The 25,371-nt window shown below is 39.6% G+C and overlaps 6 non-coding genes across 6 annotated transcripts; all 6 read right to left on the bottom strand.

The window, feature by feature from the left end:
- Nucleotides 1-1,645: 1,645 nt before the first annotated feature.
- Nucleotides 1,646-1,717, bottom strand: TRNAS-AGA (transfer RNA serine (anticodon AGA)). Its single transcript has one exon. It is a non-coding gene; the product is annotated as a tRNA-Ser (tRNA).
- Nucleotides 1,718-1,759: 42 nt separating this feature from the next.
- Nucleotides 1,760-1,831, bottom strand: TRNAC-GCA (transfer RNA cysteine (anticodon GCA)). The gene has a single exon. It is a non-coding gene; the product is annotated as a tRNA-Cys (tRNA).
- Nucleotides 1,832-3,172: 1,341 nt separating this feature from the next.
- Nucleotides 3,173-3,244, bottom strand: TRNAC-GCA (transfer RNA cysteine (anticodon GCA)). The gene has a single exon. It is a non-coding gene; the product is annotated as a tRNA-Cys (tRNA).
- A 533-nt stretch (nt 3,245-3,777) lies between these two features.
- On the bottom strand, nt 3,778-3,849 carry TRNAC-GCA (transfer RNA cysteine (anticodon GCA)). The gene has a single exon. It is a non-coding gene; the product is annotated as a tRNA-Cys (tRNA).
- A 1,053-nt stretch (nt 3,850-4,902) lies between these two features.
- On the bottom strand, nt 4,903-4,974 carry TRNAC-GCA (transfer RNA cysteine (anticodon GCA)). Its single transcript has one exon. It is a non-coding gene; the product is annotated as a tRNA-Cys (tRNA).
- Nucleotides 4,975-6,242: 1,268 nt separating this feature from the next.
- Nucleotides 6,243-6,314, bottom strand: TRNAC-GCA (transfer RNA cysteine (anticodon GCA)). The gene has a single exon. It is a non-coding gene; the product is annotated as a tRNA-Cys (tRNA).
- Between the last annotated feature and the right edge of the window lie 19,057 nt (nt 6,315-25,371).

Genomic DNA, 25,371 nt, shown 5'->3' with positions numbered 1-25,371 from the left:
GTGAGAAAGACTTGTGGTCGCGCCAAAGGTTTACTGGCCACTATCAAAGCCAATTTCATTGGCATCACCCCTGAGTTTCTGACCCGCATTTATAACTGCTACGTTCGCCCAGTCCTTGAATTTGGTTGCCAAATCTGGAGCCCTCACTCAGCTCTCGACATTCAGCAACTAGACAACATTCAGGGTTCCTTCTCTCGACTACCGCGTAACCTAAAACATCAACCTAGAGACAGTAGGCTATCTACCCTTGGTTGGCCTTCTTTAACTATTCGTCGGTCTTACCTCGACCTAATCAGTTTATTCAAAATCCTAAATTGTCAACACCAAAGATTTTTTTCCGCTGCTCCCTCGTCTATCCCCACCCGTGGTCACCATAGCAAATTATTTCATCAACAGGCCCGTAAAAACCAACTGAAGCACTCTTTTTCCCATCGGTTGGTCCCCATCTGGAACTCCCTACCCCTGAGATTATCTCCCTAAAGTCACTTGTGCAATTTAAAACCAAACTAAAACAACACTTAAACCTTTAATTCCCTTAACAATTTTCAACCTAAGAAATCGCAGCTGTAAGGCTTCATTCAGCCCTAGCTCGTATCCCCCCTCAGGAGCAAAAAAAATTGCTATGGAGTAATTTTCTTGGATTGAGAACGAAATTCAGTTTAGAATTGCATTAAATGCATCTATTTCTAATTTAATGTTGCTCCATGGTGGTAGATTAATTGCTAGATGTAAATGGAAAATGGCATTGAAGATATAAATAGGCGTATGAAATATGCTGTCAATCCAAAAATTGTAATGTTTTTTTTTAGGCCAAAATTTCAAATTGGCTGGAGTTATCAGGCAGAGTTCAAGGGTTAAGAATTGGCTGGTTGACAATGTCCAAGATCGCGCTAGCCGCATCCCTCATTACTTTCGCCATAAACCACGACACCTTCGTTTATCTACTCTTGGCTGGTCATCCCTTTCCCTCCGTCGTTCCTACCTAGATCTCGTAGGTCTCTTTAAAATTTTGTGCGTTCCCACTCAGCCGTATTTCGAATTTAAATCGCATTCCCAGGGCACTAGGGGTCATAGTCGAAAACTCTTTCTTCCCCCTTCGCGTACCAAAGTCTTACGCTATTCCTTCTTCCGCAAAACTATTTCTCTGTGGAATGATCTCCCCGAACAAGTCTCACTCCGTTCGGTTGCACAATTTAAAGCTCAACTAAAAAAGTTCCTGAAGTTATAAGCTATGGTAGCTCTGTTCCTATTAAATGAATTTATAGTCCATAGTATTATGTATAATTATTCTACAACCATATTATTGTCTATTAGCATTGTATTTATTCTCTGAAATGTACATTAATTTTTCTTTATAAAGTTATGATACAACAATAGGGGGAATTCGTTGGAACAATAGGGGGAACCGTTCTTAGATATCATTGGACTTTCCAATTTGCAGTTCGAAAATAGCCATTGTTACAATCTTTTTCAAAAGCAGTTTGCACTAGAACAAAAGCTAAAGTGGATTAAGATTTAACGTTCAAACATCAATGTGATGAACTTTCTACTTTTTAACCTCTTGATCCGCAGTCGAATGCTTTACCACTGAGCTAATCCCCCTTGATCATAACCTTAAAATAAAGGCAATGATCCGTGCTGTTATAGGGAGAAATCGGGTTTTAACCAAGGACCTCTCGATCTCTAGTCAAATGCTCTACCACTGAGCTATTCCCCCTTGTTCATAACCTTAAAATAAAGGCAATGATCCGTGCTGTACAGGGGGAACTCGGGTTTGAACCAAGGACCTCTCGATCTGCAGTCGAATGCTCTACCACTGAGCTATTCCCCCTTGTTCATAACCGTAATGTCTAATTAAGTAAAATAAAGGCAATGATCCGTGCTGCTACAGGGAGAAACGGGTTTGAACCAAGGACATCTCGATCTGCAGTCGAATGCTCTACCGCTGAGCTATTTTCCCTTGTTCATAAACGTAATGTCTAATTAAATAAAATAAATGCAATGATCCGTGTTGTTACAGGGTGACCTCGGGTTCGGACCAACATCCTCTCGATCAGCAGTCGAATGCGCTACCACTGAGCTATTCCCTCTTGTTCATAACCGTAATGTCTAATTAACTAAAATAAAGGTAATGCTCCGTGCTGTTATAGGGAGAACTCGGGTTTTAACCAAAGACCTCTCGATGTGCAGTCGAATGCTCTACCACTGAGCTATTCCCAAATGTTCATAATCGTAATGTCGAACTAACTAAAATAAACGGAATGATTCGTGCTGTTACAGGGGGAACTCGGGTTTGAACGAAGGACCTCTCGATGTGCAGTCGAATGCTCTACCACTGAGCTATTCCCAAATGTTCATAACCGTATTGTCGAATTTACTAAAATAAACGGAATGATCCTTGCTGTTATAGAAGGAACTGGCGTTTGAACCAAGGTCCTCTCGATCTGCAGTCGAATGCTCTACCACTAAGCTATTCCCCCTTTATCATAATCGTAATGTCAAATTAACTAAAATAAACGGAAAGATCCCTGCTGGTACAGGGAGAACACGGGTTTGATCCAAGGACCTCTTGATAAGCAGTCGAATGCTTTACCACAGAGTTATTACCCCTTGATCATAATCGTAAAATCGAATTAACTAAAATAAATGCAATGATCCGTGTTGTAACAGGGTGACCTCGGGTTCGAACCAACATCCTCTGGATCAGCAGTCGAATGCGCTACCACTGAGCTATTTCCCCTTGTTCATAACCGTAATGTCTAATTAACTAAAATAAAGGCAATGATCCGTGCTTTTACAGTGGGAACTCTGGTTTGAACCAAGGACCTCTCAATCTGCAGTCGAATGCTCTACCTCTGAGCTATTCCCCCTTGTTCCTAACCGTAATGTCTAATTAACTAAAATAAAGGCAATGATCCGTCCTGTTATAGGGGGAACTCGGGTTTGGACCTAGGACCTTTCGATCTGCAGTCGAATGCTCTACAACTGAGCTATTCCCCTTGTTCCTAACCGTAATGTCGAATTAACTAAAATAAACGCAATGATTCGGGCTATTACAGGAGAAACTCGGGTTTGAACCAAGGACCTTTCGATCTGCAGTTGAATGCTCTACCATTGAGCTATTCCCCCTTGTTCATAACCTTCAAATAAAGGCAATGATCCTTGCTGTTACAGGGGGAACTCGGGTTTGAACCAAGGACCTCTCGATCTGCAGTCGAATGCTCTACCACTGAGCTATTCCCCCTTGTTCATAACCTTAAAGTAAAGGCAATGATCCGTGCTGTTACAGGGGGAACTCGGGTTTGAACAAAGGACCATTCGATCTGCAGTCGAATGCTCTACCACTGAGGTATTCCCCCTTGTTCATAACCTTAAAATAAATGCAATAATCCTTGCTGTTACAGGGGGAACTCGGGTTTGAACCAAGGACCTCTCGATCTGCAGTCGAATGCTCTACCACTGAGCTATTTTCCCTTGTTCATAACCGTAATGTCTAATTAACTAAAATAAAGGCAATGATCCGTGCTGTTACAGGGGTGACTCGGGTTTGGACCAAAGACCTCTCGATCTGCAGTCGAATGCTCTACCACTGAGCTATTCCTGTTTGTTCCTAACCGTAATGTCGAATTAACTAAAATAAAGGCAATGATCCGTGCTGTTACAGGGGGATCTCGGGTTTGAACCAAGGACCTTTCGATCTGCAGTTGAATGCTCTACCATTGAGCTATTCCCCCTTGTTCATAACCTTCAAATAAAGGCAATGATCCTTGCTGTTACAGGGGGAACTCGGGTTTGAACCAAGGACCTCTCGATCTGCAGTCGAATGCTCTACCACTGAGCTATTCCCCCTTGTTCATAACCTTAAAGTAAAGGCAATGATCCGTGCTGTTACAGGGGGAACTCGGGTTTGAACAAAGGACCATTCGATCTGCAGTCGAATGCTCTACCACTGAGGTATTCCCCCTTGTTCATAACCTTAAAATAAATGCAATAATCCTTGCTGTTACAGGGGGAACTCGGGTTTGAACCAAGGACCTCTCGATCTGCAGTCGAATGCTCTACCACTGAGCTATTTTCCCTTGTTCATAACCGTAATGTCTAATTAACTAAAATAAAGGCAATGATCCGTGCTGTTACAGGGGTGACTCGGGTTTGGACCAAAGACCTCTCGATCTGCAGTCGAATGCTCTACCACTGAGCTATTCCTGTTTGTTCCTAACCGTAATGTCGAATTAACTAAAATAAAGGCAATGATCCGTGCTGTTACAGGGGGAACTCGGGTTTGAAACAAGGACCTCTCGATCTGCAGTCGAATGCTCTAACACTGAGCTATTCCTCCTTGTTCCTAACCGTAATGTCGAACTAACTAAAATAAACGGAATGATTCGTGCTGTTACAGGGGGAACTCGGGTTTGAACGAAGGACCTCTCGATGTGCAGTCGAATGCTCTACCACTGAGCTATTCCCAAATGTTCATAACCGTATTGTCGAATTTACTAAAATAAACGGAATGATCGTTGCTGTTATAGAGGGAACTGGCGTTTGAACCAAGGTCCTCTCGATCTGCAGTCGAATGCTCTACCACTAAGCTATTCCCCCTTTATCATAATCGTAATGTCGAATTAACTAAAATAAACGGAAAGATCCCTGCTGTTACAGGGAGAACACGGGTTTGATCCAAGGACCTCTTGATCAGCAGTCGAATGCTTTACCAAAGAGTTATTCCCCCTTGATCATAATCGTAAAATCGAATTAACTAAAATAAATGCAATGATCCGTGTTGTTACAGGGTGACCTCGGGTTCGAACCAACATCCTCTGGATCAGCAGTCGAATGCGCTACCACTGAGCTATTTTCCCTTGTTCATAACCTTAAAATAAAGGCAATGATCCTTGCTCTTACAGGGGGAACTCGGGTTTGAACCAAGGACCTCTCGATCTGCAGTCGAATGCTCTACCACTGAGCTACTCCCCCTTGTTCATAACCTTAAAATAAAGGCAATGATCCGTGCTGTTACAGGGGGAACACGGGTTTGAACCAAGGACCTCTCGATCTGCAGTCGAGTCCTCTACCACTGAGCTACTCCCCCTTGTTCATAACCTTGAAATAAAGGCAATGATCCGTGCTGTTACAGGGGGAACACGGGTTTGAACCAAGGACCTATCGATCTGCAGTCGAATCCTCTACCACTGAGCTATTCCCCCTTGTTCATAACCTTAAAATAAAGGCAATGATCCTTGCTGTTACAGGGGGAACTCGGGTTTGAACCAAGGACCTCTCGTTCTGCAGTCGAATGCTCTACCACTGAGCTATTCCCCCTTGTTCATAACCTTAAAGTAAAGGCAATGATCCGTGCTGTTACAGGGGGAACTCGGGTTTGAACAAAGGACAATTCGATCTGCAGTCGAATGCTCTACCACTGAGGTATTACCCCTTGTTCATAACCTTAAAATAAATGCAATAATCCTTGCTGTTACAGGGGGAACTCGGGTTTGAAGCAAGGACCTCTCGATCTGCAGTCGAATGCTCTACAACTGAGCTATTTTCCCTTGTTCATAACCGTAATGTCTAATTAACTAAAATAAAGGCAATGATCCGTGCTGTTACAGGGGGAACTCGGGTTTGAAACAAGGACCTCTCGATCTGCAGTCGAATGCTCTAACACTGAGCTATTCCTCCTTGTTCCTAACCGTAATGTCGAACTAACTAAAATAAACGGAATGATTCGTGCTGTTACAGGGGGAACTCGGGTTTGAACGAAGGACCTCTCGATGTGCAGTCGAATGCTCTACCACTGAGCTATTCCCAAATGTTCATAACCGTATTGTCGAATTTACTAAAATAAACGGAATGATCGTTGCTGTTATAGAGGGAACTGGCGTTTGAACCAAGGTCCTCTCGATCTGCAGTCGAATGCTCTACCACTAAGCTATTCCCCCTTTATCATAATCGTAATGTCGAATTAACTAAAATAAACGGAAAGATCCCTGCTGGTACAGGGAGAACACGGGTTTGATCCAAGGACCTCTTGATCAGCAGTCGAATGCTTTACCACAGAGTTATTCCCCCTTGATCATAATCGTAAAATCGAATTAACTAAAATAAATGCAATGATCCGTGTTGTTACAGGGTGACCTCGGGTTCGAACCAACATCCTCTGGATCAGCAGTCGAATGCGCTACAACTGAGCTATTTTCCCTTGTTCATAACCTTAAAATAAAGGCAATGATCCTTGCTGTTACAGGGGGAACTCGGGTTTGAACCAAGGACCTCTCGATCTGCAGTCGAATGCTCTACCACTGAGCTATTCCCCCTTGTTCATAACCTTAAAGTAAAGGCAATGATCCGTGCTGTTACAGGGGGAACTCAGGTTTGAGCAAAGGACCATTCGATCTGCAGTCGAATGCTCTACCACTGAGGTATTCCCCCTTGTTCATAAGCTTAAAATAAATGCAATGATCCTTGCTGTTACAGGGGGAACTCGGGTTTGAACCAAGGACCTCTCGATCTGCAGTCGAATGCTCTACAACTGAGCTATTTTCCCTTGTTCATAACCGTAATGTCTAATTAACTAAAATAAAGGCAATGATCCGTGCTGTTACAGGGGGAACTCGGGTTTGAAACAAGGACCTCTCGATCTGCAGTCGAATGCTCTAACACTGAGCTATTCCTCCTTGTTCCTAACCGTAATGTCGAACTAACTAAAATAAACGGAATGATTCGTGCTGTTACAGGGGGAACTCGGGTTTGAACGAAGGACCTCTCGATGTGCAGTCGAATGCTCTACCACTGAGCTATTCCCAAACGTTCATAACCGTATTGTCGAATTTACTAAAATAAACGGAATGATCCTTGCTGTTATAGAGGGAACTGGCGTTTGAACCAAGGTCCTCTCGATCTGCAGTCGAATGCTCTACCACTAAGCTATTCCCCCTTTATCATAATCGTAATGTCGAATTAACTAAAATAAACGGAAAGATCTCTGCTGGTACAGGGAGAACACGGGTTTGATCCAAGGACCTCTTGATCAGCAGTCGAATGCTTTACCACAGAGTTATTCCCCCTTGATCATAATCGTAAAATCGAATTAACTAAAATAAATGCAATGATCCGTGTTGTTACAGGGTGACCTCGGGTTCGAACCAACATCCTCTGGATCAGCAGTCGAATGCGCTACCACTGAGCTATTTCCCCTTGTTCATAACCTTAAAGTAAAGGCAATGATCCGTGCTGTTTCAGGGGGAACTCGGGTTTGAACCAATGACCTCTCGATCTGCAGTCGAATCCTCTACCACTGAGCTATTCCCCCTTGTTGATAACCTTAAAATAAAGGCAATGATCCTTGCTGTAACAGGGGGAACTCGGGTTTGAACGAAGGACCTCTCGATGTGCAGTCGAATGCTCTACCACTGAGCTATTCCCAAATGTTCATAACCGTATTGTCGAATTTACTAAAATAAACGGAATGATCCTTGCTGTTATAGATGGAACTGGCGTTTGAGCCAAGGTCCTCTTGATTTTCAGTCGAATGCTCTACCACTGAGCTATTCGCCCTTGTTCATAATCGTAATGTCGAACTAACGAAAATAAACGGAATGATTCGTGCTGTTACAGGGGGAACTAGGGCTTGAACCAAGGACCTCTCGATCTGCAGTCAAAAGCTCTACCAATGAGCTATTCGCCCTTGTTCATAATCGTAATGTCGAACTAACGAAAATAAACGGAATGATTCGTGCTGTTACAGGGGGAACTAGGGCTTGAACCAAGGACCTCTCGATCTGCAGTCAAAAGCTCTACCAAAGAGCTATTCGCCCTTGTTCATAATCGTAATGTCGAACTAACTAAAATAAACGGAATGATTCGTGCTGTTACAGGGGGAACTCGGGTTTGAACGAAGGACCTCTCGATGTGCAGTCGAATGCTCTACCACTGAGCTATTCCCAAATGTTCATAATCTTAATGTCGAACTAACTAAAATAAACGGAATGATTCGTGCTGTTACAGGGGGAACTCGGGTTTGAACGAAGGACCTCTCGATGTGCAGTCGAATGCTCTACCACTGAGCTATTCCCAAATGTTCATAACCGTATTGTCGAATTTACTAAAATAAACGGAATGATCCTTGCTGTTATAGAGGGAACTGGCGTTTGAACCAAGGTCCTCTCGATCTGCAGTCGAATGCTCTACCACTAAGCTATTCCCCCTTTATCATAATCGTAATGTCGAATTAACTAAAATAAACGGAAAGATCCCTGCTGGTACAGGGAGAACACGGGTTTGATCCAAGGACCTCTTGATCAGCAGTCGAATGCTTTACCACAGAGTTATTCCCCCTTGATCATAATCGTAAAAGTCGTGCGCTATTTGCTCGCATTCTTCCTGTGATGTTGGTACCTAAAATGAAATTAAAATATTTCAGGATGAGAACTCCATTGAGTCAGTGGTATCGCCTCAAGACCAGGAATATCGGCCGCCATCACAATCCTCTAATAACAGCAGTTGCAAAGCGGATCCGTCACCGCAAGACCCGGACTTGTTACCCCCTACTCCAAGTAGCGAATGTGCATTAGCACCACCCAGACGCGTAAATAATAACAAAGGGGGTCGAGAGATTGACAATGTTATAGCTACGGTTGGTAAAAATCTGTCAGAAGCAAGAACCGAGGACCAGCATGACGTGTTTGGACGCAATGTACACTGTAAGAAATTACCGTAAAATTTACACTCAAATTACCGGCAGCTTGCTGCCAGTAGATTGACAGTGAAAAATAATGTCAAATTTACATTGGAAAAGAATTCAAAAATATAGCAAAAAACTCAACTGGTAGGAATGTAAATTCACAGCTTTATCATACTTAAGTTTGCGATTAAATAAAATAATTTTTCAATGAATAATTTCCATTAAATTAACGGTATGTTGCATATAAAATTTACAGTTATATCTTCGCCAAATTGAACGGTTGCCATGCACTTGATTTTAAATTTTATATACAGGTATATTGAATTTAAGTGGGCCCAGTAAATATGAATGTACCCGAAACGTGAACTTCGCATTTACGCAACATTTTGCATTCCATTACACCGTAAATAAAAACCTTATTCTCCCGTAATATCCTGGAAATATTCACATTCGGGTAACATTTGGTTTTCTTTGACGCCGTAAACTAAAATGATGTTACACCAATAAAATGCCATTCATGAATCATTAGGTTTTGTCTTATTAGCCCAGAACTAGCTTCAAACAGGGAGATTATGTACAAGTGAATGGATGATAGAGCTTGATCGTACCTAAGCACTACGGCTATAAAGTTATGGTCATGACCCTTAATTCTATACAGTGAACTTATACGTTATTTAAACGTGTACCTAACTTTCGGCTCGTTCTGAACCGTTAGGGCTTTTCAGAGAGTTCTATAGAGGACACGTAACAGCGTTAATTTTCACCGTATACCTCATATCTCGAGCCTCGGGTGTCAAGGGGTGTCTTAACCTTTCGGTCCATTCCGAACCAATAAGACATCGAAGGAAATTATAACATCAAAAATTACTTTCCTTTGTATCTTGTATTGTAAAGATCTACATTTAGATTATGTATAAATGTAGTAAAGCTAAATTTCATTGATAACACCCCATTTTATATAATAATATTAAATGATGTCCTTGGCATGTGTAATTGAAGCAGAGCTTTATATCTGCGCAACTACTAAAGGCAACGCTATGCCGAATAATATTTCCCATATTTTCCTTTTATCGTGATAAAGACCATATCTATAAGGTTACGTAACATCTTAGCACAAAGAATAACTAGCTAGGAGTATGAACCATGGAGTAAAAGCTGCAGTCTTATTATGAAATATGAAATGTTTATGCTAATTTCCTTCTAAACTCGTTAAATAATATCTAGTTGTGTTCCACTATAGTCTTCGTCTATTTGATATTTTTTTGAGAAATCTGCTTTATTAACTGAAGATATCCTTACTAAAATATTAACTTTGGACAAAGTTTCTATGATTTGTAATGCATTTAAGCAACGTCTGTATTACTAAACACTAACTATGAAATGACACTAGTGTGTCGACTTCATAGAAAATCTTCTTTACTCCTTCTATATAAACTTTGAGAATTAACAGATGTTTTACATAAAAAATTGAAGATATCTAATTTATGTTAATTAGTTTCTTCTTTAGTTACATATACTAACTGTGAATCAATTGCCTTATATACCCTAAATTTACAAAAATTATGAAAAGGTGTACGCTAGAAGTCAAACGCTTACAGAAACTATGTTTAAAATTATTTTAGGAAAAACGTTTCTTAAAACGACTAAACTTGTTCTATTATACGATCTATTTGTAGAATTTATCATTCAGGAAAATCATCCACTGCTTTTAGGAAGATCAGATTCGGATTTTATATTGAATTATACATTAACTATAGTAGAAACAACTGTTAGGTTTAATGTTGTTTTACTTTAGGAAAAAGGATGGAGTATGGCATGTATTTCTATACATAAATTTTTTAATACTATATATTGGATTTTTTAAAGCTGAGTCATAGTCGATAAAAGTGATATTTGACGCCTGTTTTTACATTGAATACTTTTTTCAACGGTAAGCCTTGGTTTTTTAGAGTTTGTAGCGTCTGATGAAAATAATGCGATTTCAAATTCATTTTAACAGTGTTTATCTCTTTTCCACGTTGTACTGTTTTATGTAATGGTTTGTTCCCGTCAACAAAAAGAACTTCATTTTGACGGTTGTTTTAACATTCAGAAATGGCTACTGTGATTTGGCCGTTAATTATAATGGCAAATAACATGAAAGGGGAAAAAACTAAATTGACTGTTATATTTACGGCGAAACTTGTTACAGTCGTATGACTGTACACTTTATTGTGTTTTAACGGTTTGGTTACGGTAATTTCTTAGAGTGTAGACGGATAAAAGGCGTCCTCCAAGCTGGGGTACATAGAAAACATCTTTAGCAACTATTTGCGTACCCGTCCATCTGGGCCTATGCTATTGAGAAAGACTTCGCCGATTCCTTCCGCCTGAATGAAGGTATCGTCTACTCCTTTTTGAGGACGACGCCGATGAGTACTGTGCTTTGGTCGACTGCCTTGACTCCCAATTTCCAGTGCTGTGTCTGCCTTGGGCACATCCGCGGTAGCACCACTTTCCTGACGTCGGTTATATTCGTCGATTATTTTCGCCTTTACAAATTCCAGTGTCAGATCTGCTTCCGGCCTCACTTCAAGCGCGGTGACCAACGGGTTGTAGGAATCCGGTAAACTGCATAGCAACATGGCTGAGAGTTAACTATAATCCATGTGTTTCCCGATACCTCGTAACCTCTTAACCAGTTCTAACATCGACGTGATATGATCTCGCTTACGTTGTTGACCCTCTTTAAATCGCATGCACTGTTAAAAATAACCGTTTCTTCCTGTTGAATTACCGTAAAATTTCAACAAGTAATATCCAATACTAGATATTACCGTTGGATTAACAGGATATTTACTATAAGCAACAGTAAAAATGTAATAATTTTATCAACTGTACATTTAGCAGTAAATGTTCAATAAATAGCAAGAAAGTTACTGTTATCTTAATATACCGTACCATCAACAATAAAGTAATGGTAAAAATACTGTCGATGAAAAATACTGTAAAATCAACACTAAGTAATAGTAGAAACATAGTCGTTTAGAAATATCGTAACATCAACAATAAATACTCGGTGATCAACTGTGAGGATGCTGTTAGGTTAGGAATAACATATCAACAATGGTATTCTTTGCATTGCGTTTCGTACTACCCCAAATGAAATAAATTCAAATAATTTCAACTTTTTTCTCTGTTAGGATATTATTTACTATTATTTATTTATTATTACAATTTACGACATTGGACAACAACTAAGCTTGACAAATCGGATTAACCAGCAATCTTCCACGTAATTCAAGGATGCCAGATTGAGGGAAATTTCCCATATCTAGGGAAATTTATTTTAATGGTATTGGATTTATTTCCTATAAATTAATTGACTTAAAATTACTTATCTCAGATTTTTCAACAACAATTACAATTTCCTAAAACATTTTATCTAGAAATTTATTTTTACCTCTCCGAGTGACGATGACGTCACGGAGAGGTATTATACTGAACGCATCTGTGTGTCCGTCTGTCTGTCAAAGCGTTAGCAGTTGGCAAATAGGAGCAAACGTGTTCGCAATTTCCGGACCGCATTCGCAGTATACAGAAATTCGGAAAACTATACTTCATTGCTATATTTATCTTACTTAACGTCAATCATTAACTAGCCGTTATAACTTCATCAGCTTGCTAACCGCGAACTCTTTCACCCAATAAAAATCTGTATTTAAAGGATTCTAACAACAACACCATGCACTAGTCTTTCGTCTATACAACATAGACACCAATCTGCAACATAAGCTCCTACTGCATCTACATCTTTAGGTTTAAGATGTACGCGGCGAGCGGCTAGGGTTACGAGAAACGTCTAGCCTCCCAATGGCAGGGCTTCCACCGCAGTTTCACGCATATGCTAATTTTCTTATACCTCACTGTGAATCGATCACCTTATATACCCTAAATTCACGAAAATTCGGAAAAAGATGTTCGCTGGAAGTCAAACGTTAACAATAGTTATGTTTAAAATAATTTTAATAATGAAGTTTCTTGCATCGACTTAACTATAATTAATCTAAAATACAGACGACTAAAATAATTAATATAAGATATATAAATTTAATTATTTAAGATAAACTTCTTTCTTCAGAACGACACGATTGAAAGTTTATATAGAACGAGTAATGAAGATTACATCTGAATCGAAACACTATACGCGTATCAAAGTTAATATAAAGTGAGTAGGATGAAAAGATCTTTTACAAAACCATAAACATTTTCTTTTTGCAGAATATTAAATGAAAATCAATTAAATATATTTCGGTATTACGATTCTTTTAGTAGTTGTGTAGCTATAAAGCTCTGATTCATTTCAATATTCCAAGAACATCTCTTGATAATAATATTTCAAATTTTGTGTTTACTATTTAATTCAGCTTTACTACATTTATATATAGCGTAAAAGTAAAATTTATCTTTCATAGTTTCAATGGATGTTAACGCTTAATACTTTAGTAACTGTTGCTCTGAGTGGATCCATGAATTAAGAATTCCTTGGGCTAAAGCAAAATAAGCCTTGATTCATGTTCTCCTTGCGGAGGTCTTAACGGTTCAGAGTGAGCCGAAAGTTAAATACACATTTAAATGATATATATTAGCTCCTTAAATAGAATTAAGGAGGATATATAGTAAAGGAATAGACACTTTAACCTTTACAAATGAGTTAGGCAAATTTGTACTTTTTATTTCCTGTTATCTCATTGCTGATTGTGCTTTGTTTGAAAAGTATAATTCTTTTTAGGAAATGTTAGCTCTCGACTCGGAGAGGTTTATTTTGGTTTCCCAACTTAATTTGAGGGATATTGTTACCATCTATTTGGACTTGAAAATTATGATTGAAAACCTTGAAAATAAACCGTAAAAACACATAAAATTTGCTGTAGTTACGATGGGCTGCCGTCATTTAATTTTAAAATAATGGGATGTTACCAGTAATTACTACGGTTAACTGTAATTTTATTTGAAAAACTAGTAGGAAGGAAGGCAGAATTTAACGTTGGAACAACAGTAACGTTCCAGTAAAAGTAACTTTACTTCACTTCTGCATGGAGCAAGATCTTAATTGCAAGATCTTAATTGCAAGATGTACGTGTAAAATAACGTTGGGGTTTTTTACCGTCATTTTATTTTAAAATAATAGTAGAAATCAGGTACAGCTTACTGTTGACACCACAGTAACGTTTCTGTTAAACTAACTATACTATACTTGTACATATATCAGGTTTTTAATTGCAAGTTTCATGATACAATTGATGTTGATGTTAACGGTAAGAAAAACCTGTAATTTAACGGTAACTTTCCTGGTAATTTTCTGCCAGTAAAATTGCCGTAATTTCAACAGTAATTTTTTACAGTGTGTGATGGATTCTTCTTAATAGAAATAGCTTGCTGGTCATATTTGACTGCTCGTGTAATTCACGGAGCGTGGTCCACATGGATCGGGCGGTGGTGCCACTGGTGTTGTGAATCAATTGGTCATCTTCAAACGACAGTGCAATAGCAGCTTGGGCTTGCCTATCCCGCTTGTCCCAATCAGAAGGAATATTTGTCGTGGGCCTAACTGTATCCACGACTTCCCACAAGTTATTCTTTGTCAGCATCATCTTCATTTTGAACTTCCATAGTTGATAGTTTGCGCTGTTGAGTTTCGCAATGGTGCACTTCTCATAATGGTTGCCGTTTGAAACGCGATGCGCGGTTAATCTTAGACTACACGAACTCAACTACCACTAATATCAAAACGAAATCACACTACCGCCTTTTATGTTTAGTTTTATCTGTTTAGCTTTTCAGCTCATTGGTACTAGCTGGTGCTTAGTTTTCGCCCGTAAAATTTAGGGGTTTATATTCTCAAGATGTATAATAGGAATGGACGTGCTTAAAATCTAAACGTTGTTTTTCTGTGCAGCTCTGTAAAAGTAGATATTCCACAATTAAATCAATCCATAATTCCCCAATTAAATATATCTCATCAATTATAAGTGACTCGCTCTAATCATAAATATCACAATGATGAACTAATCGAACTTAATTTAAATACAGGTTTTTGCAAGGAAAAAACTACCCCTCCCCCCACGGTGAATTCCCTTGAAATTAAGAGTAAAGATTCTAATTGAACTCCCTTTCGAATGATCTCGGTCTCATTAAATGAAATGTGGTAATCCTAAGTGAAATTAATTACAATCTGGGGAAACCAAATTGTTACCTCTCCGAGTCGAGCTGATTATCTCTGTTTTATCCTTTGGTAATGAGGGCATCTATAGATAGATATAGGAGGCAATTATGAGAGAAATTTTGAAGTATTGAAATGATCTCTGTCTAAGTACTATGAAACCCCATAGCTCGCGAAGAAAAGTCAGAAATTTATTCACTTACATGAATAGCTATGTTTAGCATTACCATGCCAAAAGAAAGAAAGAAAGAAAAGAGACCGAAGGTGGCATATTCTCACGACACAAAGGTGACGTAAATTTCATAACCAGTAAGGAGGAAACCTTGGAGTTTGGCATGTCTTACTGTTTCTCGTAGCACACGGCGTAGCACACTCGAATACTGCGCTCACGTACATGTTTGCGATATATCTTAGGCGAGCAGCTAGCGTCAGTGGGCTATTCTGAAACTAAATAGGTTCCTCCCATCACCGAGTAATCATGAACGAGCAATACTAGTACTGTTGGTCCATAAGAGGTTTACCTGCAGAAATAAGTGAGATCGTAACAAATAAAATTCTAATAATCAACTTCTAATCTACTTGGCATTAGTAGTGATAGCTATACAGATAGACATGGATCCAAGATGGCCGCCATCCAACCAACTCGAACCAGACTTGCAAAGATTATGTTACCTGATATACCCTGCCTTCCACCATGCTATGCCCCCTTTATGATCCTTTTAATGGATCAACCCAGACTTGTGTTATTTTGCCAGATTTCTGTTTGAATTTCCCGCCATAAGCCCATGTCTGAGAAACAAAGACAAATATACAAATAAAGATTTTTAATAACAAATACCAAATAATATATACAATAAAATAGAGAATAACAAGAATATAAATAGAAACAAAGATATTGCCATTGTTTGTCATTAAGAAGGTCAATACTTCTTTTCTTTGAGTTGTGGCTTGTTCCCACATAAAAAACCGTGTTACATACTGAATTCTAAATTAAAAACCAAAAATATTTACCGCCACTTTTACCGCTAATGAAAACCACTCTTTAAATCGTAATTTTGAAGGTAATTGTTCTTATCTCTAGTGTAAAAAGCATCTTGTTCAAAGTGACATTTTGATTTTCAAAACTTGATATTTTAGTCGAAATCTTAACTGAAAGCCGCTCTTTAAATCCACGTTGATCGAGCGAACAGCTGTTAAGTTTGAGAAGGACATCGAAGTCAAGGCCTCACTGAAGAGAACGTGCTCCAACTGGTGCAGGGTACGCAGAACCTTATGCGGTAGCAGGGCTTGTTGGGTTGTATGGGCCATGTCCTATAAAATTCTTCGTTGACCCTTTATCTCCCGAAGGAAGTTGCATTCGAGCCACTGTGGGGCCTGGTCTTCTCGTCCAGGCCTGGTTGTTGGCGCCGGAACTTCTCCCTCATTGCAATAGTCAGTTGTATAGATGCATATGACACTGCAATGAAGGTCGATTCATGAACCTCCTAAAGACAGGGAAACCATGATCAATGTTTAGTGGTGGGCCGCAAAAATGCGACTTCACACAAATTTCCGCAACTTTTGCGCAGCCAAATGTAGCCAGTAAAGATTACAAAACAAGTTACGGAAATCGAGGCACATGAATCGAATTTGGTCTCTTCCCAGGCTATTCCTGAGACGAGACGGATGGAAAAATCGAATTTGGTCTCTTCTCACACAGCAAAAGCTGTGTGAGTCCACGATCGGCGGGTAAAGACATCTTCGTACTGGTACTGAGTAGCTTTTTGGATAAGCGTGTAGTTAAACAACTGATAACTCTCTCTTTAAAACACGGGTCTTATATACTAAAATATCGAGGTCAAATTTAATATTAGAAGAGTTCTCTAGGCCAGGCTTTCGAGAAATTATTTATTTATACCGACCCCCAATCTTTAACCCCCACTCTTTAACGTACTATTAAAGCGGGACGTCTCATATAATAACAGCATCAAACCAGCGGAAACAGGTTTGAACTAGTCAGGGCGGGTGGTCCTTTTTTATTGGAAGCGGGTAGGGTTTAATTAACTATTCACGTAGATGTTTCAAGGATGACGACTTAAAACTTTCCTTGTTTTGAGGAAAATATTTTATTGGAAGCGGGTAGGGTTTAATTAACTATTCACGTAGATGTTTCAAAGATAGCGACTTTAAAGGCTTAACAATTTTGTTGTTTTGATGAAAATAAACTGAGTGGTTTTTAAGATCGTCCATAGCTCAGTGGGTAAAGGCAGGGTTTACTAATGTGATACCCAAAAAGGTGGCGAGTTCAAATCCCGGCCAGTCTACCGAGCTATGGACGATCTTTTAATGTATAAAATAAGGTTTGTTTAAGAAGTTGGGGGTTGGTTGATAAACAGGCGTTAGTCATGAATGACGACTTTTTTTAACTTTAGCGTCTAATACGTGTCTAGATATATACCCAAACAATACCCAATCAAGTTTTAAAAATTATTTGCATCAACCTTTGAACTTGACTAGTGATTATGAAGTTGGGTTGGCAGAAATCATATTTCCAAATCATTGGGTGAATATAAGCGAAGAGTTTAACAAGTTTGAAATTCAGGTTGTAAGTGACCCAAACCGTGACAACTATGCAGCTGTTAGAGAGCCTGTTGAATATCAAAAAATAGAGATACCTGTCAATCGTTATACCAAGACCAAAGAGTACGAACTGCCGCAAAATTTTGTCGAGCTGTTAAATGATGATGTAAACAGTCATCCGTATTTAAAAGGCAAATTATCTTTTAAATTAGTGAATAAATATAAAGACGGGGCCCTAGGAAAACAGTTAGATACAAACTTTCCCGTTTACCTGCAAGTTTTAGGAGAGGAAAACATACGGTTCAAAATACCAGCTGATTCCCCCTTGGCCACGCTATTTGAATTTAAGGAGAATAATTACGAAGATGTTCCCTATATATCCAAATATCCTGTATCAAAGCATGCTAAAAATATAAGTTTAAATTACACTAACAATTACGTGGAAATCGAAATTGATAATGTTGGAGGTAGTTCTAAAAAAAATTTGATTACAAGTACATTCCTAAGGCAGCCATTAAACGTAAAACAAGCCACGAGGTTCCGCCAATAAGAAAAAACCTCAACCAGAATATAAACCTCTACCGCCATCTATACCTATTTTACCGCGAACTACGCCTTTTCTTCCGATACCTATTGCTACGACTGAACCCGTAGTATTTGTACAACCACAGCCATCCAAAATAACCCCTCCCCCACCACCACCACCCAAAATAACTATTCCAAAACAAACCTCTCCAAAGCCTTATTATCCAACATATTCAGGGCCTGACCCATCTAAAACGTTACCTCCAGCTTCAGGTAAACCGTTACCTCCAAGTTCGACTAAACCAATACCTCAAAGTTCAAATAAACAGTTACCTCCAACTTCGACTAAACCAATATCTCCAAGTTCAAATAAACAGTTACCTCCAACTTCGAGTAAACTGATACCTCCAACTTCGTCTAAACCGGATCCACGAACATCGACTAAGCCGGCTCCTATTACAACAACAAAGCCGACTGGTAATACTACAGCAAATAAACCAACCCCGCCTACTTCAGATCCTCAGAAGCTTCCTACTACAGATTCTACGAAGCTTGTTAATCCAGACCCCTCGACTATCGCTACTCCTGAGCCACCAAAATCTGTCCTACCAAAACCGGAGTTATCAAAGCCAGAGCCAAAGCCAGATTCTACGAAGCTTGTTAATCCAGATCCCACAAATCTTGCTGCTCCCGATTCTCAGAAGCTTCCCACCATAGACTCCACAAAGCTTCCTGCTCCCGAACTCCCGAAGATTCCAGCATCCGAGGCTCCAAAACCCTCTACCTTCGAACCACTTACGCCCACCCCATCGCCAACGGAGGTTGAGGAAATATATATATTTACAGACCCATCAAAACCTGACTTACCTGAACCCCGACCTATCGAAACCCGACCCATCAAAACCTGACCTCTCAAAATCTCCAGACTCTACAACAGCCTCTACAATTGAGCTACCCATATTACCGGTTGATGAAAAACCCTTGTTTCCGCAGCCGGTTGATCCGCCGAAAAAAAGCCTGAACCAATTATTCCCGAAGAGCCAAAACCAATTAACCCCGAAGATTATGATAACTATAAGATATTGTTCTTACCGCAAACTTTTAGAGCCAGTAAAACACCAGAGAGAAACGCCGAAGGACTTTATCGAGCCGTAGCCCGTACTTTAGAAAAATTAGTATTTAAAAAAATTCAAGTAACATATCACACCATAGATAATTGGGGTGATGCTATCATGTATAATTTCAAAACACCGGAATGGGTGGAAATTAAATTTTCTCCCCAATTAGCTAAATTGCTCAACGTTGACCCCGATAAATACTACACAGGACGCAACCATGGTGGTCCCTTAAGCATGACGGTACAAGAATATACCATAAACGAAAACAATGCGTACCTGGAATATCGAGTCAATAGAACCATAAAGCGCTATACCCCTTGGGAAGAACCATGGCTTTATTTCGGTTTTAATGTGTCAGGCGAGTTTAGATCGACACAAACCTTGCAAGACGATTTTAAGATTTATTATGATATCGCCGAAGCGCTCAAAGCCGCCTCGACAAAAGATCTTTTAAGATTGCATCAGGCCGAATTTAGCGTTATTAAACAAGGAGCGGAGCATCATTTTAGAATCTATTGTCCATCAAAAATTGAAATGCTATTCAGCTCGGATCTGCGGGATATATTAAATTTAGAAGCTGAATACGTTGGTGGGACGTTTCTATCTAGTAAACCTTTAGAGCGTAATTTTACGCATTTCAAAACAACTAATGACACATTCGTCAGTTATCGCGTCCATGACTCGCTAATGTCTTTATTTACTAAGACTGATTTCACAAAAATCAAAATACCCGCGGGCGAATATACCTGCGATTTGACTTCGACCGGGGCGGTAATCTCCTACTCTTTACATTAAAAAATTATAAATCAGTTATTGGGTGTTCAAGAATATATGCCTCGCCAGTATTTTAAAATCTTTATTCTCAAAACGGAAGCAGAAAATAGATACTATGTTCGTCTCGAAATAGAGCCAGGTGTTCGCGTATCGGTAGCTGGACCAATGGCCAAGTTATTTAACATTCCCGAAGAGGGAGAATTTTTTAAACATAGTCACTCGGGAGTAGCTTTGGTAAATCCCCGATTAAGATCAATGACACTGACAGCTAATAATAATTTTTGGACTAGCGAATACGATGTTGATAGATTTCCAGAAGATCCCGACTATGCTGACCAACCGTATGTACCCGGGTCTCAAGGCAAACGAGTTGGCAATTACGCATGCGAGATTCCTCCCGGGGTATACTATCATATTAGCGATGTTTTAAGTGCTATGAGCGAAGCCATGTCGCCGACGCATAGAAAAAGTCTAAAATTTACGCAGAATGTAGACGGAACCGTGACGGTTTCAAAATTAAACGATACGGTTTCTATCTTGTTTCCCAAAACAACACCCGGACGAAGTCTCGGGAGATTGTTAGGTTTTAGTAGTAATCAGTTGGATCGGTATATCAATAACGAGACTTCGGATTACCCCGCGGATATTATGAGAGGCGTCGATGCCATGTTTGTTTATACCAATATTATCCGTCAGAAAGTAGTGGGTGGTCGTCAAGCCCCTCTACTACGTTTCATAAAAATGCCGGCTTTTTCGCTGCTAGACGAGGAGAACCAGGAAATATTTAATAATATCGACTTTTATCCAATTTCAGCCAGCGATATACAAGAAATTGAAATTGAATTGAAATCCGATTACGGGGAAAATATCCCGTTTAATGTCGGTAAAGTATATATTAAACTGTTTTTTAGGCGTCGACGTCAATAGAACTTGAGCAATGGTACCCAATAGATATACTCTGTATTTCCAAAGAGGATCGTCCCTTCCGGCCTTACACGCAAACGTTTTCCAATCCGGGAGTCGTTTTAGTGTTGGCGGTATCTTCATTGCTTTATTGCGCAAAATTACACCCTTTATTAGGCCGGCCATTAGTACTTTAGCATCCGAAGCTGTTGGGTTAACGAGTAGAGTAATTAGCGATGCCCAAAACCCCGGAATATCACCTCGAGAATCGATTAAAAGAAATGTCAAGCAATCTATAAATTCCCTACTACATAAAGGCGTGGACCGGTTTGTCAACACTCAAAGCGGGACGGGCCGAAAACTAAAGAGGACTGCTAAAACAAGCCGGAGCAAACGTGTTAAGCGACGCACTAAACGCGATTTTCTAGACTAAACATGTCGACCTACGAAAGTGTTCTTTCCGACTTTGAAGTATTTGAAAAGCCAGTGGTGAATAATAATATTGTTGGGACTAAAACGACTGCTCATTATCCAATTGCCACCCTAGCTAATGCTAAATATGTAGAATTTATCATTCCTCCCTCTAACAATTATCATGATTTGACTAAAACCCTTTTGAGAATAAAATTTCGCGTTTTACACGAGGACGGCACGGCCGTTCCAGATGCGGAAAAGAAAGTCTCGGTAACAAATTTAATAATTGCCTCGCTATTTTGTCAAGTAGAATTATTTCTCAATGGCGTTGCTGTCCAACAACCTAATAATATGTACCCATATATGGCCTATTTTAAAATACTTTTAAATTATGGACAAACGGCGGCCAATTCCTGGTTAACTTCTATGTTATATTATTTGGATACCATTATCGATCCGGCGAAGGCTTTAGAAGACGCCAATATTAACAAAGAAGATAATGGTATTGGTCGTCGCGCTAAACGCGTGGCAAAATCAAAGACGTGCGATGTAATTGGCGAATTATTTCTGGATATGTTCAAAACGCCCAAATTCTTGCTAGATAATATCGAGGTACGAATTAGACTTCATCGAAGCTCCACGGATTTCGCTATTATTCACAATGAAACGGGCAAAAAGTATAAGATTGATTTAACGGAATGCACTTTGTTTACGCGCGAAATTGAGGTTAATCCCGAACTGCAACTAGCTCACGCTCAGATGTTAAACTCGGGAATAAACGCTCGCTACGAAGTAAACTCTATTGTTATGAAAAATTTCTTAATAACCACCGGAACGCAAGATTTTATTAGGGACAGCTTGTTTACGGGGCAATTACCCTCGCGAACTGTCGTGGCTTTTGTTACTAATAAAAAATTTGTAGGGGAAGCAACTTCTAACCCCCTGGATCTCCAACACTTCAAACTCGATTTCATGCAATTTTCTTTAAATTCTCAAAATTATGCTGATATTCCCTTTACGCCTAATTTTGCCGACGATCAATACGTAAGATGTTACAATTCTTTATTCGAGGGTCTCGAGATATTAGGTCTTGACCGGGGAAATATAATTTCTTACGATTTATATAAAAAAGGCTTTTTGTCGTTGTTTTTGATTTGAGTAGAGAACATCTCGCTTCGTTAGGTCTAAATTCCATGCCCCAGACTGGTAACTTGCGATTATCGTTAAGATTTAGCTCTCCGCTAACCGAAAACGTCACGTGCATTGTCATGGCCGAATTTCCAAACAACCAATTAATAATATCTAAAAACAGAGAAATTATTTATAATCACCCCAACGTATAAAAGACTAAAACTTTATAAATACAATATCAGTCGCGAGCCAATATGCACCAAGTACACACCGTCACGCCAAAGCTCGACATTTGCGTCATTGAATCGATTGAACCTAAAATTTTAATTCAAAGATCGGATACGCGTACAAAAACTATATTAAAACCTAACGCTTGGTACGCTTTGTTTCGGTTTCAAAATGAACTCACGTCCTTTTTTGACGGAAAAATACATCGCTATCACATTTGGTTGCCCGTCAAAGAGCGCATCAAGCTGGAATGCTTCGTCAACTCGAAAGATGAACGTCTAATCGATCTTCGATACTATGAACGAGGCAGCGGCAGTCGTTATTTCCTCAACTTTAGCACCAGCGAAGGATTCAGCCTGAACAAAACAGGATGGCAGACATTGATCGATTTAAAGCCGTTGATTGACGAGGCTCTCAAGGCTAAAGGGATAGCTGTCTGTCGCATGCGCGAATTAATTTTAAACGAGCTCACTACCACTTTGTTTGACGTCACTTCCACTTGCGCCAACGTCGAGTGTCGAAAACAAATATGCCACTCTCAAAGCTGCTCGGAATTTGACACAAATTTCAGCGATCGAGTCGAACGTAATTTGCACGAAGCGCTGCCTCAACTGGATCGTGAGAAAATTTTGCATCAATTTGAGACCGACCATGGATGGATCGAGGATCAAGAGGATATTTACGCTTATTTTGTCAACAGTTTTGCCGATTTAAAGAATGCCTTGATTTATGGCTATTAAGATAAATGTACTGATATAGCGTATTTGTTTAACTGATATTGTTTTTTATAAAATGCCTTTGTGTGTATTAATTAAAGTTGTTTATTGGGAAACCATTTAGTCGTTATTTATACTTGTTAAGACATGGACGCTAAAATTAGAAAAATTTATTACGACGTGGCTAATCCGGCCGCTTATGGGTCACTAGCGAGATTACAAAAGGCCTTACCGCACGTGCCAAAAGCAAAATTAGTCGCCTTTCTCGAGAAACAACCCGCCTACACGAAACACCGATTTCGACGTTTCCGATTCAAAACTAACCAGGTGTACGCCTCGACTATCGATGACGTTTTTCAAGCTGATTTGTTGGATCTACCGAAATTAAAACGTTTTAATAAAAATGTTCGCTATGTTTTGTGCGTCATTGACGTCTTAAGCCGCTACGGATGGACAGTACCTCTTAGAAACAAAACATCAGGCGAGGTTATCGAAACTTTTAAAATAATATTTCGAGAGAGGATCCCTTTAAAAATATACACCGATTACGGGGGCGAATTTAGTTCGCGCAACTTTGATTCCTTTTTGAAACGTCACAATGTGCAAATACATTTTGCCCGGAGTCAGCATAAGGCCAGTCTAGCGGAACGCTTTATTAGAACAATTAAGGAACAAATTGCCCGGGTTATTACGGCCACAGGGAATAAAAATTACGTTAAATATTTACCTTTAATTACTCAAGCCTATAATGAACGGGTTCATTCAACTACTGGAATTGCACCGGCTCATGTTAATATAGATAACGAATCAATCATTTGGAATAAACTGTACGGGAAATCAAACGGAATTAATCGATACGCACATAGGCTTAAAGTTGGCGATCACGTGCGTCTCTCTATAGCTAGTCGAGTATTTAGAAAAACTAGCTCGGGAGGCACGTTTACTGACGAAATATTCCGCGTTGTTGACGTCGTACCCAGGTCACCACCCGTCTATCGCGTAGCGGATTTAAAGGGGGAGCAAATTTTGGGTGTTTTCTACGGTGCCGAATTACAAAAAGTCTGGTTACCTGAGACGGGCCTTGTCAAGACTAAATTATGAACACTTCGCAAAAAAACGCTCTTTTAACTTGCGACAAAAGAACGCGACCCTACTATTTAGGATGCTTCCCAGTAGATAGACTCCCAGCACATCCAAAAAGGCCCAAATTTTGCTTTATATTCAATAATGAAGCAGCTGGAGAGGCTGGAGAACATTGGATAGCATGCTTTTCTAACAATGACACGGTAGAAATGTTTTGCACTTACGGAAAGTCGCCGCGATACTATAAAGTTAATTTAAAACGATACGGGAAACGAGTTGTTTACAATAAACAACAAATTCAACATCCATTCTTTCAACTGTGTGGTCTGCACGCCGCCATGTTTTTAACACTCCGGTGCCAGGGCGTGGCTAGAAAGACGATATTAGACGCCATCTATGACCAGAACCTTAAACTTAACGACTATGTTGCTTTATTATATTTATCTTTACATTTAAAAAAACATGTACCCAGATATTGTTCACAATAAAACAATTTTTTATTTGTCTTAATATTACATTTAATCAATATCACGCCATTTATGGTGTCGATGCCTTCGTTCGTTAGATGGAACTACTTGGGCCAAGATTTTGAAGCTCGTCTTTCTTTTTCCGAGGTTTTTTCTGTTTTTTTTTGTTCTTCTGTTTAGCGGAGGCCGTCTCAAACAGGTTTTCCAAGTCCGTTAAATTGTCCCCGTTTTCCTCCTCTAGATTCTCTTGTTCATCGGCGATTTCTTCTTGAAAATCGTCGTCGGGATTTGCATAACCAACAGCCCCTTCTTCTAGCTCCCTCTTTGGCGTAAAAAATGTGTTTTGCCAACGATTTGCCAAAACTTCGGCTTGCCGTTTCACCAGGTCGCCAACATAGGTCGGTCCAAATTGTTGGTAAAAATCTTCTTGTGTTGGTGTCCCAACAGCCGTTTCACTTTTAAAAACCTTTTGCCGAGGCTCGGTTCGTTTAGGCGTAGTAAAAGAACTGCCCGACGTACTTGTTGTCGGTGATGACGTGGCATAGCTCGGCCATGACAATTGTTTTTTTGC

The sequence above is a fragment of the Phalangium opilio genome, unplaced genomic scaffold (assembly GCF_054372755.1).
Source record: "Phalangium opilio isolate 3A_F unplaced genomic scaffold, DU_Popi_V2 ptg000032l_1, whole genome shotgun sequence".
Taxonomy (NCBI): domain Eukaryota; kingdom Metazoa; phylum Arthropoda; class Arachnida; order Opiliones; family Phalangiidae; genus Phalangium; species Phalangium opilio.
The sequence above is the reverse complement of the archived record's forward strand: the minus strand, read 5'-3'. Positions and strand labels throughout refer to the sequence as shown.